The 16456-nt window shown below is 52.1% G+C and overlaps 1 non-coding gene and 1 pseudogene across 1 annotated transcript; both read left to right on the top strand.

The window, feature by feature from the left end:
• Positions 1 to 16456, top strand: part of LOC120381400 — a 236616-nt pseudogene that overhangs the window by 35545 nt on the left and 184615 nt on the right.
• Positions 1744 to 1816, top strand: TRNAV-AAC. Its single transcript has one exon. It is a non-coding gene; the product is annotated as a tRNA-Val (tRNA).

The raw sequence follows: 16456 nt of genomic DNA, 5'->3' as shown, positions 1-16456 counted from the left end.
TCAATTATGGGGAGAGGACCACATCCAGCCTGACTGAATTAGCCTTCAACACTGGTTCTCCCCTTGTACGGTGACTCCCGTCACTTCATGTTCCAATCTATATTTATGCCTCTATCTGCAATTTTCACTCCATGCATCTGAAGAAGTGGGCTTTTTACCCACGAACGCTTATGCCCAAATAAATCTGTTAGTCCTTAAGGTGCCACCGGACTCCTCATTGCTTTTAATTCTAAGCTGATCTTAACCCTTTCAGTACCCTTACAAACTCAGATGCTTCTCACCACAGGCTGGCTGGTGGCTTTTCAGCCAGGCTCTCCCCTTTCATCAGCGCTTCAGTTGCTTGGTGTGGGGGTGTCTGTAGATGTAGGTGACAGAGCGAGATAAAGCCTGGCAAATGTCTCTCCTTTTATCATGTCCTTTCTTCCCCCATGGCTTTGCCCCCCCTCCCCCCTTCAGAGTCAGGTGAGCATCACTGCGTCTCTCCAAGCAAGTCTGAGCAATTCCCCTGGGGTATCCTCATGCAGGTGAGTCATTGCATTGTAGCTCCCTTGCTGAGCAATGGCTGTCGATGGGTTGTTTGACACCCTGTCCGGGTGTTGGTTACTTTCCTTGCTGTTGCCACTGGGGAGCTAAAATTTGGCTGACTCCCCCACCTTACAGCACAGTGACAACCACACTGCACAATTCTCATAACTTCATATGCATGAATGGTGTACATCTGTGGGTAGAGACGTGACTTTCAGCAGATCATATCCTTTCCCTGATACCTTACAAGTCATGCTCTATATGTAAGATCACGATGATATGAAAATGAGGATTATGGGGGTTACAGCCACTCCCCCAAAGGTATAGAATGTCACACTGAGATTCTATTTACCTATGTTCTGTAACAGAATTACATAGATCAAAAGACTGACCAATGGCATTACCAAGTGCTAAAATAGCAAGCGATGTCGGTCTCTCATTGGCCATCAGCGACTGAAGATGTGGTTTAATGAGCTGGAGCTTCAAGGCGAGGGTGGCTCTGTGCACTGCCTTCCGTTGCGCTGCTGGGCCCCAAGTCCCTGGTGGCCAATATGTGATGCTGGGAGAAGAGAGTGGGGTGGCAAGTGGCGGCAGGACTTTTGCCACCAAGGTCTAGCTGCCCAACTTCCTCCTGGTACTGCTGGCCCCCCGTCGCCTTCAGGTAACCCAGGAACTAAGGCAGGAATAGGGCGAGGAAGCAAGTAAAGCCAAGCAAGGAAGGCAAAAGTGAATCTTGTCTTCATGGGCCGCTCGCAATGACGTCCTTTTTCTGTGCCACAGCTGATAACAACATCCCAGACAGAAAAGCAGGAGGCCAAAAAGAAACCGAGCAGCTGCTGAAGTAGTTCAGTTGGGAGCGTGCTAGACTAACAGGCTCTTCTATCCCCCTTTATGCACGGGTGGGATGTTTTCTGAAAGTGCAGCAGTTCCTTTAACTGCCACGAGTCCCTCATTTCAGGCTATGCAGCAGGAAAAGACAACATGGACTTCTGCACCGAGTTGGCCCACCTGACCTTTCATTCTTCTCTTGTTCTTTGTCAGCAAGGGAAGAAAAGAAGCTCTCCCTCAAGCTGGAGTCACAAGGGCAACGTGGGACGACTTCCTGAGTGCCCGCTCCAGTCCTCTGCTCTGCCAGCTGACCTATTGAAGGGCTGTCACCACTTTCTTCAGGTTTGTCCATCGGTCTGTGTGAGGGTGAGTAACAGCCAAGAAGATGGAGTTTCTGTAGTGTAGTGGTTATCACATTTGCCTAACATGCAAAAGGGCCCTGGTTCAAAACCAGGCAGAAACATGCTGGCTTCCTTTTCCCAGATCCCCTTGCTGTTCAGGAAGGCCTCCTCCTTCTCCTATTGGCCGGTCCTGGGATAACTCCAACCCCTGCATGACAGAGGGTGCTGACAGCAGTGGAGAAAGCACCTTGGCGTCAGGCTGGAGAACCTAGAGGAGTGCGGCGTGTCACCTTTTGGAGGCTTGTGGCTTGGCCTCCTCTGCCCTGGGAGGTTGGCCGGTGGAGGCCGGCTCTTCCTGCTGGCCTCCTCTGCGTGACTTGCCAAAGGAGGAAGTGAGACAGGAATGGGGGAAAAGAGGAAAGTCGAGCTGAGGAAGGCAGGGCAGAAAGTAAGTGCCTCAGTGCGGCTCAGTGGGGTTAGTAGAGTGTCACCATTCGTTCTGCAAAGCCGGGGGAGGTGCGGTTGGCTGCTGGGAGGCAGAATCCTGTGCCTGCCTGTTGGCATCCCAGGGATGGCTCCTTGCAGCCCAGGAGAAGCGGGGTTCTGGGGGGAAGGAAAAGCAGCAATGGCGAGGCTGAGTGGGCTCCTTTCTGGCCGACATGGTGGATCTGGGGTCCTGTAAGCCATAAGTGGACTTTGTGGAGTGAAAACCGCTGCTCCATTCTGGCTGACCTGGGGGAGCCATTAATGACTTGGGAGTGGGGGCAGGGCGCTGGCTGTGAGCAAATGGGATCCAGGAAGCCCCAGCCTGCCCCTCCAGGGGCCGAGTCTTCTTCTTCTCTCCTGCCATGGGGAGCCCAGCCTTAAGCCTGCCCAGCACGTGCTGCAGCTCGAGCATTAAGCCTTCCTGTGGCATAACCGAACTACGGCCTAGTGTAATAAGGTGTAAAGTTTAGATTGTGAATTTATCTTTAATTTCCATGGTAACTTACTTTGATCTTTTATGCCTGCCACTTATAATCCTTAAAACTCCATCTTTCCATAGTTAATAAATCTGTTTTATGAAACTGGTGTATTTTGCTTGAAGTTTTTGGGAAATCTCAGCTCCATTACAAGGCTGGTTCATGTACTATTCACAGTGAGGGAGGGATGGACCCTGTGTAATAAACTCACTATTGTGTCATACAGGAGGCCTGTGATATGCAGGGGGTCCAATTAGATGCTCTAATGGTCTCTTCTGGCCATAAAGTCGACTAATTTCTGAAAAACTGAGTGTAGCATTGGGAGCAGCGTCTGATGTTTCCCTGTCTAGCCGGCTTGCTGCCTAGAACGAATGCTCCTTGAGTGGGGTGATCCACAGGGAGTAGCTCAAACCTCCAAAGTGCCTGGCCAGGGGCAGGACATTGGCACAGCAAGGGAGGGGTGTGGCAGTGACATCACAAAGGCCTTTTGCAGGACCTCAGACTATTGGTCCAAGGTGGTGGGGAGGTGGTGACCTCACAGAGAGATGCTGACCTCAGCCAGGCAGGACAGGGGCGAGGGGCCAGGGAAACCTCAGAGACCCCTGTGGCTTTGCTCCAGCAAGTCTCCTTCTCCAGGTCCCTCTTTGAGGACTGAGGGAGTATTCGGGTTCACGGACGTGAGCGCCAGGAGGAACCTCTTTCGAGTTTTCTCCTTCCCTTTTAGTGATTTTACTAGAAAACAGCCGTCCCTGTTTAGAAGGTAAGAGCCTCCTCGAGGTTTGAAACCTGTTCAGTCTGATCCATCTGGTGACAGTTGAATTCTGGGCATGGAAAACTCGAGCTTAAGGAGGCAGACGTTTATTGCGCACCTGGGATTTTTTCCCTTAGAATCACTGGGGACATTGGGGTTTGTCCTTTTTGTTTCCATTTTTCCTCCATCCATCCCTCCCTCCTTTCTCTTTGTCTTTTGCTTCTTTTGTCCTTTCTCCTGTTCCCTTCCCAACAGCAGGAGAGGGGTGTGTGTGTGTGTGTTGCGGGGGAGTGCTCTGCAGCTCCCACTGTGGGAGGTCCACCCAAAAATGTGGGGCTGAAATAGAGCTCGGGCAGTGATTCCCCACCAGTGACCTGGGCCATCCTTTGGGCTCTCTGGTGAGAACCCTCAGCCTCCCGTTCTCAGTCTCTACCCTGATTGGCTCAGCAGGGGGTTATTGACAGGGAGGAGACTCAGGTCTTGTTGTTCTCTTTTAAGACCAAGGAAATAAGTCAGAACCAGTTCTATGTTTGATGAATTTTGCTGCTTCTCTGCATTAATTGTCTCTGAACAGTTCATGACTCTCTCTAACCTTGCAGTTCTCCTCAAATACTTGCTGAATAATTCCTGTGCACTGTTGTTGGTCTGGAGCTCATCTGAGAGCACTTTATTCAGGTAATTCAGTGTCTGAAATTCAAGATCCGATGGTTAGTTTGAAAATCAGGGCTCTTGGGTCCTATTCCCAACTCTGCCACTGACTGGCTGTGTGACCTCAGACAACTCAATTCTCCTTTCTCAGCCTCAGCTTCTCCCTCTTTCAAGTAGGGATAATAATGATCCGCTCCTACCTACTTCACAGTGCATGGAGGCAGGGTCGGCTCTAGGTTTTTTGCTGCCCTAAGCAAAAAAAATTTTGGCTGCCCCTATGCCAGCCCTGGGCTCCCCCTCACACCCTCCTGCTGCCCGAGCCCTGGGCTCCCCCCAACCTGCACCCGCTGCTGCCGCAGCCTGGGCCTCCCACACCTGCATCCCCTGCCACCCAACCCTTGGGCTGTTCCCCCCCCCGAAACCAACACCCCCTGCCATTCCAGCCCTGGGCTCCCCCCCTACATCCTGTGCTGCCCCTGATCTGGGCTCTCCCCTTCCCCCCCCCCACCAATGCTCCCCAACCCACACAACCCCTGCCGCCTCAGGCCTGGGTGCTCCCCGCCACCTGTACCCTCCTTCCACCCCAGCCCTGGGTCACTGGTAACTCGCTCCCAGGATGGGTCATTCAGCAGGAATTTTGGATGTGCACAGAACACAGACAGGATTGGTTCCCATATAGTTACAGAACTGCAGTAAAATGGAACAATTTTCAGCATGTGTGATTGGAGGATATCTGGATGCATATTATAAGACTGTCCTCCATAAATGAGGAAAAGTTGAGGTGCCTTTATTATTCTTTTGTTCCACTCCTTCTTTCTCTGGGGAATTTGCCAATGCAATATCACTGTCTTCCTTTCAAACAAACAAAACTAGAAAAAAATGGCAATGGCTGTTGAAAATAGCAATTCCAGTCCTAATAACCCCTGGGAAGCATTTCTTGCTCAATTTTATCCTACTTTTTGTACAGCAAATAACAGTGGATCAGGATATTTGCCCAAATTGAGCTTGAGCACTCCTGAATTTTGAGGTGTTCAGATCTGGAAGGCAGGTGCTAGATTCTCTTTCTGAACATTAGCTAAATCTGGAAAGGAAAAGTCAATTTCTGCTTCCATGACTCAGAAGGGGAAATCCTCCTACATGCCTGGTACTGTATCTAGATGTAAGTGGGGGAATGGTCCTGCTATTGTGGGGAACTTTCCTGGCTTCTGCACTACCCCGGTGAAGTGGGCTGGCAAAAGGATCTGAGTCCTCACTCCCACTTCCTTTACCCAGAGGCCTCCCTGCCCTTGAGGACTCCCCTTCCACTCTCCTGTCTGGCAGAGTCCTCATAACCCCAACAAGCCTGGGCCCAGGGTTCCTGGGGGACTTGACCCCCCCAACCCTGCTGTGGTCACCCAGGACAGGGGCTAGGGTGTCCCTCTCTTTGCACTGCGCACCTCCCTGACCCACTGATCACATCATACAATTTAAAGCAAATACAAGTTATTTAATTAACAATAAAATTTAAAAAATAAGAAAAAATGGGAAAGGTTAAAGGAAAACACATCACCCCGCTCTGTGGCAGGGACCATCACAAAAAGTGTCTCTGGACATCAGGGCACTTCACAGTCTGTTCCTTGTAGGTCCCAGGCCGCCTCCTCAGGCCCTGGCTGTGCTGCAGGGACGCTGCAGGTTGGACACTTGCTCTGGCGGTGGCCACACACTCTCAGGCTCTGGGTGGCAGGACCCTTCTCCCCAGCATCACCCCCGCCCTGTCAGGGTTACGATCCCCCTCCAGGTTTGGCCTGCAGGGCCTCTTGGCTGAGGCGTCTCCCTGTGCTGGGCCCACTGCCCAGGGTCCCCCTCGCTCTCCCCAGCTGCTCACCGCACCCAGCTCCGGACTGCTCCAGCTCCGCTCTGCCTCAGCACGGCTGCTGCTGCTGCTCTGCCTTCAGCTCCCTGGGCTGCTTGTCTGGCCTCTCTGGCTCCAGTTGTTACAGCTCTGCTCCCAGGGCAGGGCTGCTCTCTCTGGGCTGTGCTCTGGCTTTGGGGCTGCAGCTCTGCTACCATCAGCTCAGCTTGGGTCCCCTGCTCTCTCCTTAGCTCGGCCCCACTCCATGTGACTCAGACAATTCCAGCTCACAGGGAGGACGGGACCCCCCTGGCCTCCTGACTCCTTGAATAGCCTGCCCGCCCTGTCAATCAGGCTGACCTGGAGCATTGGCCTCTCCACATTGTTCCTGGGGACTGTCAGTCTCAGGCTCCTGATTTCCCATCGACCCCTCCCTTTTTAGTGCTGGGAGCTAGCAACCAAACACCCCCACTGAATGTTAGTAAGGGGGCAACAGTCCCCTTACATAAAGCATCTAAATCCCCTGGGCACAGCTCGCCAGGGCACAGCTTGGGAGCTGCACTGGGAATAGATCCTGCAGGAAATCCCTTCCCCCCTCTGCTAGCTTGAGTTTTGTTACAGCCCTGGAAATAATCCCGCTGCCTGCACGTGTTCCGCAGAGAACAGAGGAGCAAATTCTCTCCCTGTTCCCCCTTCCACAGCCATTAAAGGAAGGAATAAACCCCCAGCAGCGCCCTGCCCCACAGAGTCCCCCTGTGTAAGGAGAGAGATGTGCAGTGACTAGGGCTCCAGCTCAGCATCACCAGGTTTATATAACTTTTGGTGATGCCCAGAACTGGTCCAAGTCTTGTCCGTCCTTCCTCACCCCGCCCCCAAAGCTGTGGGAGGGAGTTTGGGTACATGAGGTGCAGGCTCTGGGCTGGGCAGGGGGCTGGGGGGCAGGGGAGGCAGGGGGTGGACCCTGGGAGGGAGTTTGGATGTGGGCTCTGGGCTGGGGCAGGGAGTTGGGGGGCAGTGGTGGGTTCTGGGAGGGAGTTTGGGTGTGGGCGGGGTGTGGGATCTGGGCTGTGGCAGAGGGTTGGGGTGTGGCACCTATTTTGGGCAGCTCCCGAAAGTGACCCACACCCCCATCTGGCAGCAACACCTACATGGAGGAGGCCCAGGGGGCGTGGGTCTCCTGGCACCACTGCCCACTGGCACCACCCTTGCAGCTCCCATTGCCGCAGTTCCAATGGCAGAGTTGGCACTTGGGGTGGGGCCAGCGTGCGAGACACACCCACGGGGCCAGGGATGTGCCAGATGCTTCTGGGAGTGGTGCGCCGTGCGGAGCGAGGGTGGGCAGGAATCCACTTTAGTCCCGCTGTGCTTCCGGTAGTGGTGGCAGGAGCCCCCAGGCCCTTTCAAATCGCCCGGGGCCAGCTGCTCAGGCTTTCTGACTTCTTGATGGGGAAGCAAAGGGAAGGCACATGTGCCCCTCATGAGCAGTTCTGGGGAGTCTTTTTGGGGCTCCTGGAGTAGGCAGCAGAGAGGTGCAGCCCCACCACCAAGTCTGTTTCACTGGAGGAGAGTGGGGGCTGCAGGGTGATCTCCCACCTCCATGTATCCAGCAGCCTGTGCTCCCCCCTGCAATGCTGGAGCCTCCACATTTATTTATTGACAAATAAAATTTGCAGAATTTTAAAATATTGTGCACAGAATTTTTTTGGTGCAGAATCTCCTCAGGAGTGAGACTGACTCAGGGAACCTCCTTGGATTGTCACTGCTTGGTGAACCACTCAGCCACCACACCAATGCACAGAGCGTGCCAAGCCCCACTGCTATGTGGGGCTGGGGGCTGGGGTCGGGTCATACACATTCAGTCTGTGCGCTCCCCCCGCTACAAACCGCTGCTGATTTCCCAGTTAGGACATTAGCTGTTACCGATAAGGTTTGTCTGTGTTGTTTTTTTCGTACTCTCCTTGTTAGGTGTAAGAAGTATAAACGGTTCCATATGTTCAATTAGTTGGTTAATAAGATGTTTATGAAGTACATCACTGGCTTTAAAATAAGATCCAATCTGGAGCATATGAACTATTGACCCCTGGACTCCATCTCTGAGAGGGGACTTGTTTAGCATCAGGGGACAGGCTCAAACCAGTCCAAACCGGTTTTTCCCGCCAAAACCAGCCCTCAGTGTTCCATCTCCTCAGCACTTTTCCCGCCACAGAAGTGATATAAGGACGTGCTCAGGGCCTGCACGGGGCCGTCCCCAGCGACAGCCCCTCCACGGTCGGGTCTTCCCAGCGCTCCCGAGCCGGAGTGACGAGCCCCCTGGGTCCCGCCGTGAGACTGAGGAACAGGAGGCCTGTCACCCCCATTCCTGCCGTCCTGCATCCCTGGTGTCCAGCCTCCCACGGAGCCCCCCGGGGAGTGAGAGACCCCGGGGGGGGCACTGGGGCTGGGCAGGAAAGTGACTCTGCCCCGGGGAACCTGGGAGAAGCCTCAGAGCTGCCTCAGCCCCAGTGGGATTTGGGGCAGAGACTGGGGCCTGGCGGGGATCCCCTGTGGTGTGGGGAGATGGGGGTGTCAGGCAGGGAGGAGAAGCCGGAGTTGTGGGGAGGAAGGTCAGTGGGACGTGGGGTTTGAACTGTCTCTGGGCAGCCAGAGAATTCCCGGGGGGCGGGGGGGAGTGGCGGGCGGGGGGAGGGGGGTTAATTGGATCCTGTCCCTGTTTGTGCCACTTGCCTCTCGCCCCCGATACAAATTCTCTCTAGTTCTGCCCCTTTTCTCTCTCAGTGTCTCACACGGGGCTATAAAATCTGGGGCGATTTCCCCCCTTTCCCCTCCAATGATCAGCTCTCCCGTCCCCCCCCGATTTCCCCCGTTCTCCCCATGAGTCTCAAACGTCAGTTTAAAATCTTCTCTAGTGAGGAGCATTTTCCCACCCGTTTCATCTGCAGCGATTTGTCCTTGTGTAGGTGGGAAATTGTTGCCCTGAGTCATTCCCCAGCACATGGCTGCCCCTGGAGTGGGGGTGGGATGGCTCAGTGGTTTGAGCACTGGCCTGCTAAACCCAGGGCTGGGAGCTGACTCCTTGAGGGGGCCATTTGGGGATTTAGTTGGGGATTGGTCCTGCTTTGAGCAGGGGATTGGACTAGACACCTCCTGAGGTCCTGATATTCTAGGAGATGCCGGGTCTCTGCTAGGGCAGGGAAGGGCAGCGCACGTGTCCCCCGTGGGGACTGCCCAGACCCCAGTTTCCCAATCCCAATTGTTGCCCCCTACCTACCAACACAGTTACCCCCAACCATCAGTTGCCAGTCACCCGCCCGTCCCCACTGCTGCCCCCTTCCTTTATCCAGGGACCTTTCAGCTCCCCCTCCCCCTCCCTTTTAATCAGCTCCTCAAAGGGCTCCCTGCTGCCCATGGGAATGGTGGGGGAACCATTACTTTGTGTTTATGTATTGGACAGTCGTATAAAATCCAGTCCAACAGTCCTGCTTTTCCACTAGTTCGTTAACAACAGTATAAAATCCCCTCAGATCTTGGTGTTTTTCTCTCATGTTATCAAATACGCAGTTTGTGACACATTTTCTTTGCAAATCTCAAAGATTCATATAAAATAACCTAAACGTTTGCCCCACTTCTCTCTAGTTGTCTATTTCTAATTGAATATGCCCTGAGATTTCCCCCTGTCTCTCTAATTATAAAATACCAAGAAAATCTCAGATTTACACCTTTTCTTAGATTCTTGAACCTGGATATAAAATGTTTGCAAATGTTGCCCATTTCCTATTTATTCATTTATCAAATATTGATGTGAAACACTCAGATTTTGCCTGCTATGAACTGATATAAAATCCCTCTGATTTTCCACTTTCCTCTCTCTAATTTGCAAAATGGATCCAAAATCTCTCAGATTTCCACCCTTTCTCTTTCATTTCTGAACGTTGCTCTCAAAGCTCATGTTTTGCCTTTTTCTGTCATTATCAAATGTCAGTTAAAAATCATCTCAGGTTTGGGGCTGTTCCCCATGTTTCTAAATCCCAGCAACTTCTTCCTTCGAGGGAACCTGTTGCCCTGAGTTCTTCTCCATCCTGGAGGTCACAGGGGGTTAAATTGCCCAGAGATCATCTTTCCCGACTCCTTTGTGAATCATTTGGTCCCTCCTTTATCTCTGTTAAAATGTTTGCCGAAGAAAGAGACCAGCCAGATATTTAATACACTTCAAAGCCAGAGGTCTCCCCCTGTTTGGGGATCAGTGGTTCCCAGCTGATAACAGGAGAGTTGTCTGGACTCTTTTCTTTTCTCCAGCTGGCACGGGATGAGGAGGTCACTCTGAGTGCAGTGTGAGTTGAGAAGTATCCCAAACCCCATGGCAAATGGCCTCTGTGAGGTTGATTCCCGCAGTGCTAAGATGCAGCCACCTCTGGGGTAGATCCATGGTGGCCATTATTTGCTAGTGACAGGCATGGACATTTCTTACCTATTTTGTCCCTCCAGGCCTTCCATACTCCTGTTCAACAGACATCCCCCAGGGCTCCCTCTGCCTGTGTGACTGGCCAGCAGGGGGCGGTGGTCACTTTCTGTCCACTTATCAAATACTGTGAGGTAACAGTGTTGCAGGGTGGGGGTGGGGTTTTGTGGGGAGATAGCAGCTGAAGGGGGATTGTGGTGGGGGGAGGCCTCTGGGTGGCTGGGCAGGGGGTACCCTAGTGAGGTTGGTGGGTTCTAGAGATTTGGGGTTTCAGGGGGGGGGTGTGATGTGCCCAGCCCTGAGGCTGTGGGTCCTGAAGGTGGGTATCGCTGGGGGCCTATTGGCTGCAGAACAGCCGGGGTGGGCGTCTCTTGGGGAGGCGGGACGGGGTTAGAGGGAGCCTGGTGCTGTGCCAGGGGCTCTGTCTGGGCTTCCCCGGCTGGCTCCTGGGATCGTTGCCATGCCCAGTGCACAGCGTGTGTGTGGGAGAATCCCCGGCGCTAGGCCAGGGGGTGCCAGGGAAGCAGAGTGAGGTCCTGCTGGGTGGAGGAGGGTCCCAGGCAAATGGCAGGGCAGATCCTGCTGGGAGTCCTAGGCAGGCAGTGAGGACTGAGTTCCCAGTGGGGGTCCCTTTTGGGGGGTCTCTGGCTGGTGGGATCTCTTGGTGGGGGGAACGCTTTGGGATTCCCATCCTGGCCCGGACGGGCGGGGGGGGGTTCTCTGGCCGGGGGGGCTCTGAGGGGGGTCTGGGGTCCCTGGCCAGGGCCTCTGGGGCTGGGTCCCAGGGAGTATCTGGGGGTGGCTGGCTGGGGCTCTGGGGCTGCTCCTGACCTTTCTTCTTCTCCCTGATTAGCTTATGCCAGAATCCTGGCTCCAAGCACTGCCCGACACTCCCCGGCCAGGCCCAATCACCGTGATAACTTTCTAGCCACTTATCAGACACTGTGAGGTGAAATCACAGATTTTCCTCTTCTCCCCTCTTGAAAACTGCAGGAACTTCCAGTTCCATGGTCCTAGATTGTCCAGTCCATTGTCCTAGATCTGGGGGTGAGGGAGGTGGGAGGGGGATCAGCACTGCCGCACAATGGTCCCTTCCACAGCGTTCTGGACTCATTCTTTCTGAACTCTGGTTTCATTGAGACCATTGTTAATCCAGAGTCACTGTATGGAAAGACAAGGAGTGACTCTGGATGGACAGTGGGGCAAATGTGATCAGCAATTCTCCCTGTGAGGAGGGGCTCTCATTAGCTGCTCTCCCCAGAGAGCTAAAGGAGGGAAGCTGCTCAAACGCTCTATCCCTCTCTGCTCAGGATACTGGGGTTCAGCTTCCTGGGTCAGACGCTGCAGCCTCCATTGTGATCTGGGAGACCAGGCGTAGCAGCTGCTGCTCCCCCAGCGGGGTTCTGTGCTGGGAAGTGACCTTAATTAAAGCTGCTTCTCTGCCTGGCCCAGGGGCTGACTTTCTCCAGCTGGTCCTAGCCCCCTAGGGCAGCCCTGGGCCCTGTTAATACTAAATTCTGAGCCAGAGTCTCCAGGTAACTGAAGACCTCAGGCAAGAAAGTGACTCTGCACAAACAGCCCCTCCTCGTTTCTCCTCCCAGTAGCAATTGCCAGGAGAAAATCCAGCCATGGGAGAGCAAAGCCCCCAGGAATGGGACTGTCCCAGCCAGAGGGGCAGGGAGAGAGGACGGGAAGGAGAGACTGAAAGGGGCAGTGGTAGAAATGAGGGGGAGAGATTTCCAGCTATCTAGTCCACCCAGACACATGTATTGCTGCATCCCTGGGCAGAACCACCTTCCAGTGGACAAAACAAGGATCAGACAGAGGAAAAGCCAGTTCCTGACTCCATATTCCCCCTGCTGGGGTGTGGCTGCCGTGGGGTCAGTGTCCGAGGGAATCCCCCACAGTGACTCCTTTGGTTCTGCTCTTTTCTAGCCTTGTGTTCAGAGACTTTGTTAGGGGGTGAGGGGAGGGAGAAGGGAGGTTAAAAATGTGTCTGGGCTTAGCCTGGCAGGAGGGGCCAGGTCAACATTGTAATAAACAGACTGAGCATTTCCCAGCATGGCAGAATCTAGGGTGTCTGTCTGCAGGGAAGGGGCCTGGGGAAATTCTGATGTGAAATTAACTAAAACCAGTTCCGAAACGCCCACAACTGCCCTTCTCCCCCAGACAGGCTGCAGAATGACGTCCATGTTTTGCTCCAGCTCATCCCAGCCTGGCGTGGGACAGAGAAGAGAAATGGCTGCAGTGGAGCCAACTCAGGTAGAGATTATCGGGGGGTTGCTGGTGGGTTCCTGCTGGAGGAGAGGGAGAGCAAATACACCGGAGATGGGAAGGTTTGCACAGTCTGGTTTGGAGGTTGGAGCGGGGCAGGAAATTCACAGCGTGGGGAAAGGAGGAGGCCAGGGTGTGGCAAACCTGCTGGGAGTTATTTAATAAGTGGCCTAGATTCTAGGAACAGACCCAGGAGGTTTGGAGGTGGAAATGCCCTAATTTGTGAAGAAAGAAAATAGCCCACCTCCATGGAGCTAGTTAAACTGACCAGACTCCCAGTGCTGGAGCCTGAGCTCACTAACCAGCGGCTGCTGTGAGATATGAAAGGGGCACCCATGAGTCAGGCTTATTGGAGCTGCCTCTTCCTTCATATCTCGCTCCTCACAATGAGGAGGTTATTGGGCTTCCTACCAGGGAGTTTTCCCTGAACCCTGCTAGGGGCTCCATCTCCTGAATCAGTCGGTGGCTAGTAGGTGTGTGATGGATCTGCTGGGAGAGACAAGGGGCTCTCTCTTCGTCCCCTCACCCTGGTGTTTGCTGGATACGCTGAGCGGGGTGGGGGTGGGACTCTGTTGACTGCGATCCACCCAGAGCTTTCATTTGATTCGCTCCTCTCTGCCACAAATGGTGGGGCTGTGAGTGGGGAAAGAGGTCCTGAGTGTGGGACTCTTGCTCTTTCAGGGGCCGGTGACCTTCGAGGAGGTGGCTGTGCATTTCACCAGGGAAGAGTGGGCTCTGCTGGACTCCACTCAGAGAGCCCTCTACTGGGATGTCATGCAGGAGAACTATGAGAATGTGACCTCGCTGGGTAAGGGTTCCTGTTCCCTCTGTTCTTTCAAATGATACCTCACAAGCCATACTGTGTACAAAATTGATCATAATTTTCTAGAAGAGTGAACACAGGGGTGTAGACAGATACAGTGTCTGTGTGTGTGTGTGTGTGTGTGTTCCCAGCAGATATGTGGGTATTTCAATCCCTCACAAGCATAGTGTTTGGCATCTTCAAGGACCTGGGAACTGGTCCTGGGAATTCACTGGTTTACCAAGTGTGACACTGTATGGAATTATGAGACATTTTGGTATTAATAATAAAATAATAATATAATCTGATAAAATTGCAATGAATCGTGCTAGATATGCCATGTAAGGTGTCAGTGAAAATGTTATGATTTGCCAAGTATGATAATTTTGTTTCTATGTTTGTATCACCTTTGTATTGTGAGTTATAGATATGTAGGGTATATCTGTATTTCCAGACTTGTGCAATGTTTCTGGGTGACACCCCCAGATATATTGGCATCAGCACTGCCCCCTGTTTGATGGCCCATTGAGAGTCATCAGCTGTACAATGAGCCCATGGAAAGGACCAAGGGGATACACCTATTGAGTCAGCAAGACATGCCGGGGTATGCCTGTGTAATGAGAACTTCAAGGCTTTTCCATGCCACATGCTGTGAATCTTGTATTTGGGACACAGGAAGTACAGGCCACATGGCAAAAGGAATGTAAAGGGCAGCTGCATCATCTCCATTTTGTCTTCATTCCCCCTTCCTACCTCTGGAGCAACTCCTCTACAAACTGAACCCTGGAACAAAGGACTGAATGACTCATCCAAGCTATGGATGTGTTCCAGACGGACTTTCAAGCCAGCAACTCACCAATACTGCTAAGAACCTGATATATCCATTTTGGAATGTATCTGACTGCTTTCCCATTTAACTTCTTTCTGTCTTTCTTTCATTTAAACCTTTAGTTTAGATGCTAAAGGATTGGCTGGAAGGATGGAATTTTGGGTAATATCCAAACCTATACTGACCTGGTGATGTGGGTGACCCTTTGGGGTCAGAGGAACACTTTGTTTATGTGAGCAGAGTTTTTAAATAACCTCTCACTGTACTGGACCTCGCTGCTGATTAGGAGTCAGAGATCCGGGATTCAATAATGGGGGCTGTGTGATTTCTTTTTTCAGCTTCTCGATAACCCAGTTGGTGACTGGTCAGTGAGTTTAACTTCAGTGTTAACCAGCAGTTCTGGGAGCATCTGCTCTCCCTTTTTCAGCCTGCCCTAACTTTGGCATTTTCAGTGAGAACTGCCCCTGGCCCACCAGGCCACACTAAGCACTGAAGTTAAATTAATAGAATGTTTGTTTTTTTATGACCAAGTCTTATGAAATCAACTGAACTCCTTTGTTTTCTTTCATCTGAGCAGGGTTTCTAGTTTTCCAGCGTGATGTGATCTCCCAGCTGGAACAAGGGGAAGAGCCATGGGTCCCAGACCTCCAGGGTGCAGAGGAAAGAGAGATCCTGAGAACTCCCTGCACAGGTGAGGAAACATTAAACCACCTCAGAATCTGTAAGTGCCTGAAGGAAACATCTGGAATGCCCAACAAAGCCCTTGGGAGGTCTCTCAGTTCATTATTGTCCCTAGCAGGGGTCGTATCCTCAGGGTAACTATAGCTCATGGCTTCCTATAGATCCTAGCAGACACCAGGCAGTAGCTTCCTCCCTTCCCCCTGCGTATTTGGATGGGATGTGAAGGCTGAATTGATCCCCTCCTCTCTCTTATTTGGGGGAAGAGTTTGGGGGAGTTCAGCTCCTGATTTTTATTTGACCTGTCTTCAGCATTTGTTTTTGTTTGGTCTTCCCCTTTCCATCCCTGTCTGAGGTTTCTGTCTCTATCGCAGCAGGTAATGCAATGGCATGTGAGAAAGAGGAGCAGAATTCTCAGCCTGAAAATGTTGAGCCAGTGGGTAAAAACAGAACATTATCTCAAAGATCGAAAAGGAATGTGTCCAGGAGTCATGAGCAGGGAAAATCCTGGGAGATTCAGCACAGACCAAAAACAGATCAAGGAAACCAGCCAGGGAAGAAAGTGGATAAATTTATTACCTGTTGGGGAACTCAGAAGGTCCTCATAGAAACCACAACACAGCAGGATATCCTCAGCCGAAAGAGAAAAAATACATGCAGGGAGCGTGGAAAAACCTTCTCTCACAGCTCAGCCCTTTCTGTACATCAGAGAATCCACACAGGGGAAAAGCCCTATGAATGCAGTGAGTGTGGGAAAAGCTTCACTCAAAGATCAGCCCTTTCTGTACATCAGAGAATCCACACAGGGGAAAGGCCCTTTGAATGCCATGAGTGTGGGAAAAGCTTCACTAGCAGCTCAGACCTTTCTAAACATCAGAGAATCCACACAGGGGAAAAGCCCTATGAATGCAGTGAGTGTGGGAAAAGCTTCACTCAAAGATCAGCCCTTTCTAAACATCAGAGAATCCACACAGGGGAAAGGCCCTTTGAATGCCGTGAGTGTGGGAAAAGCTTCACTAGCAGCTCAGACCTTTGTAGACATCAGAGAATCCACACAGGGGACAGGCCCTATGAATGCACTGAGTGCGGGAAAACCTTCAATCGCAGTTCGCACCTTATTAGGCATCAAACAATCCACGGAGGAGAGAGGCCCTATGAATGCCGTGAGTGTGGAAAATGCTTCACTAGCAGCTCAAACCTTAGATTTAATTTACCCTGGTTCCTCAACTGTTGCTACAGCTCTAGTACCCATCAATCCAAAGACTGAGAGAAATGTAGAGTTCCAACCATTGTCCTTTTAGTATCTTATTGTTCCTCTCTCTGTTTTTTGTGCTGGCCTTTCTATTCTATCATTTTCTGCCTTTGTTTAGTGGTAACAGTTGGTTTCCATCACTCACGTTTATTTGTTTAAATCTCTATCCGTTGTTAAATAAAATTTTTTGCTTGTTCGATAACTGTACTCAGGTGGTGTGTGAGATACAGTAGCAATGGTCCACAGTAAAACTAGTAACCTGGGATACTTGGGGAAGAG

This window comes from Mauremys reevesii, linkage group 14 (assembly GCF_016161935.1).
Source record: "Mauremys reevesii isolate NIE-2019 linkage group 14, ASM1616193v1, whole genome shotgun sequence".
NCBI lineage: Eukaryota > Metazoa > Chordata > Testudines > Geoemydidae > Mauremys > Mauremys reevesii.
The sequence above is the reverse complement of the archived record's forward strand: the minus strand, read 5'-3'. Positions and strand labels throughout refer to the sequence as shown.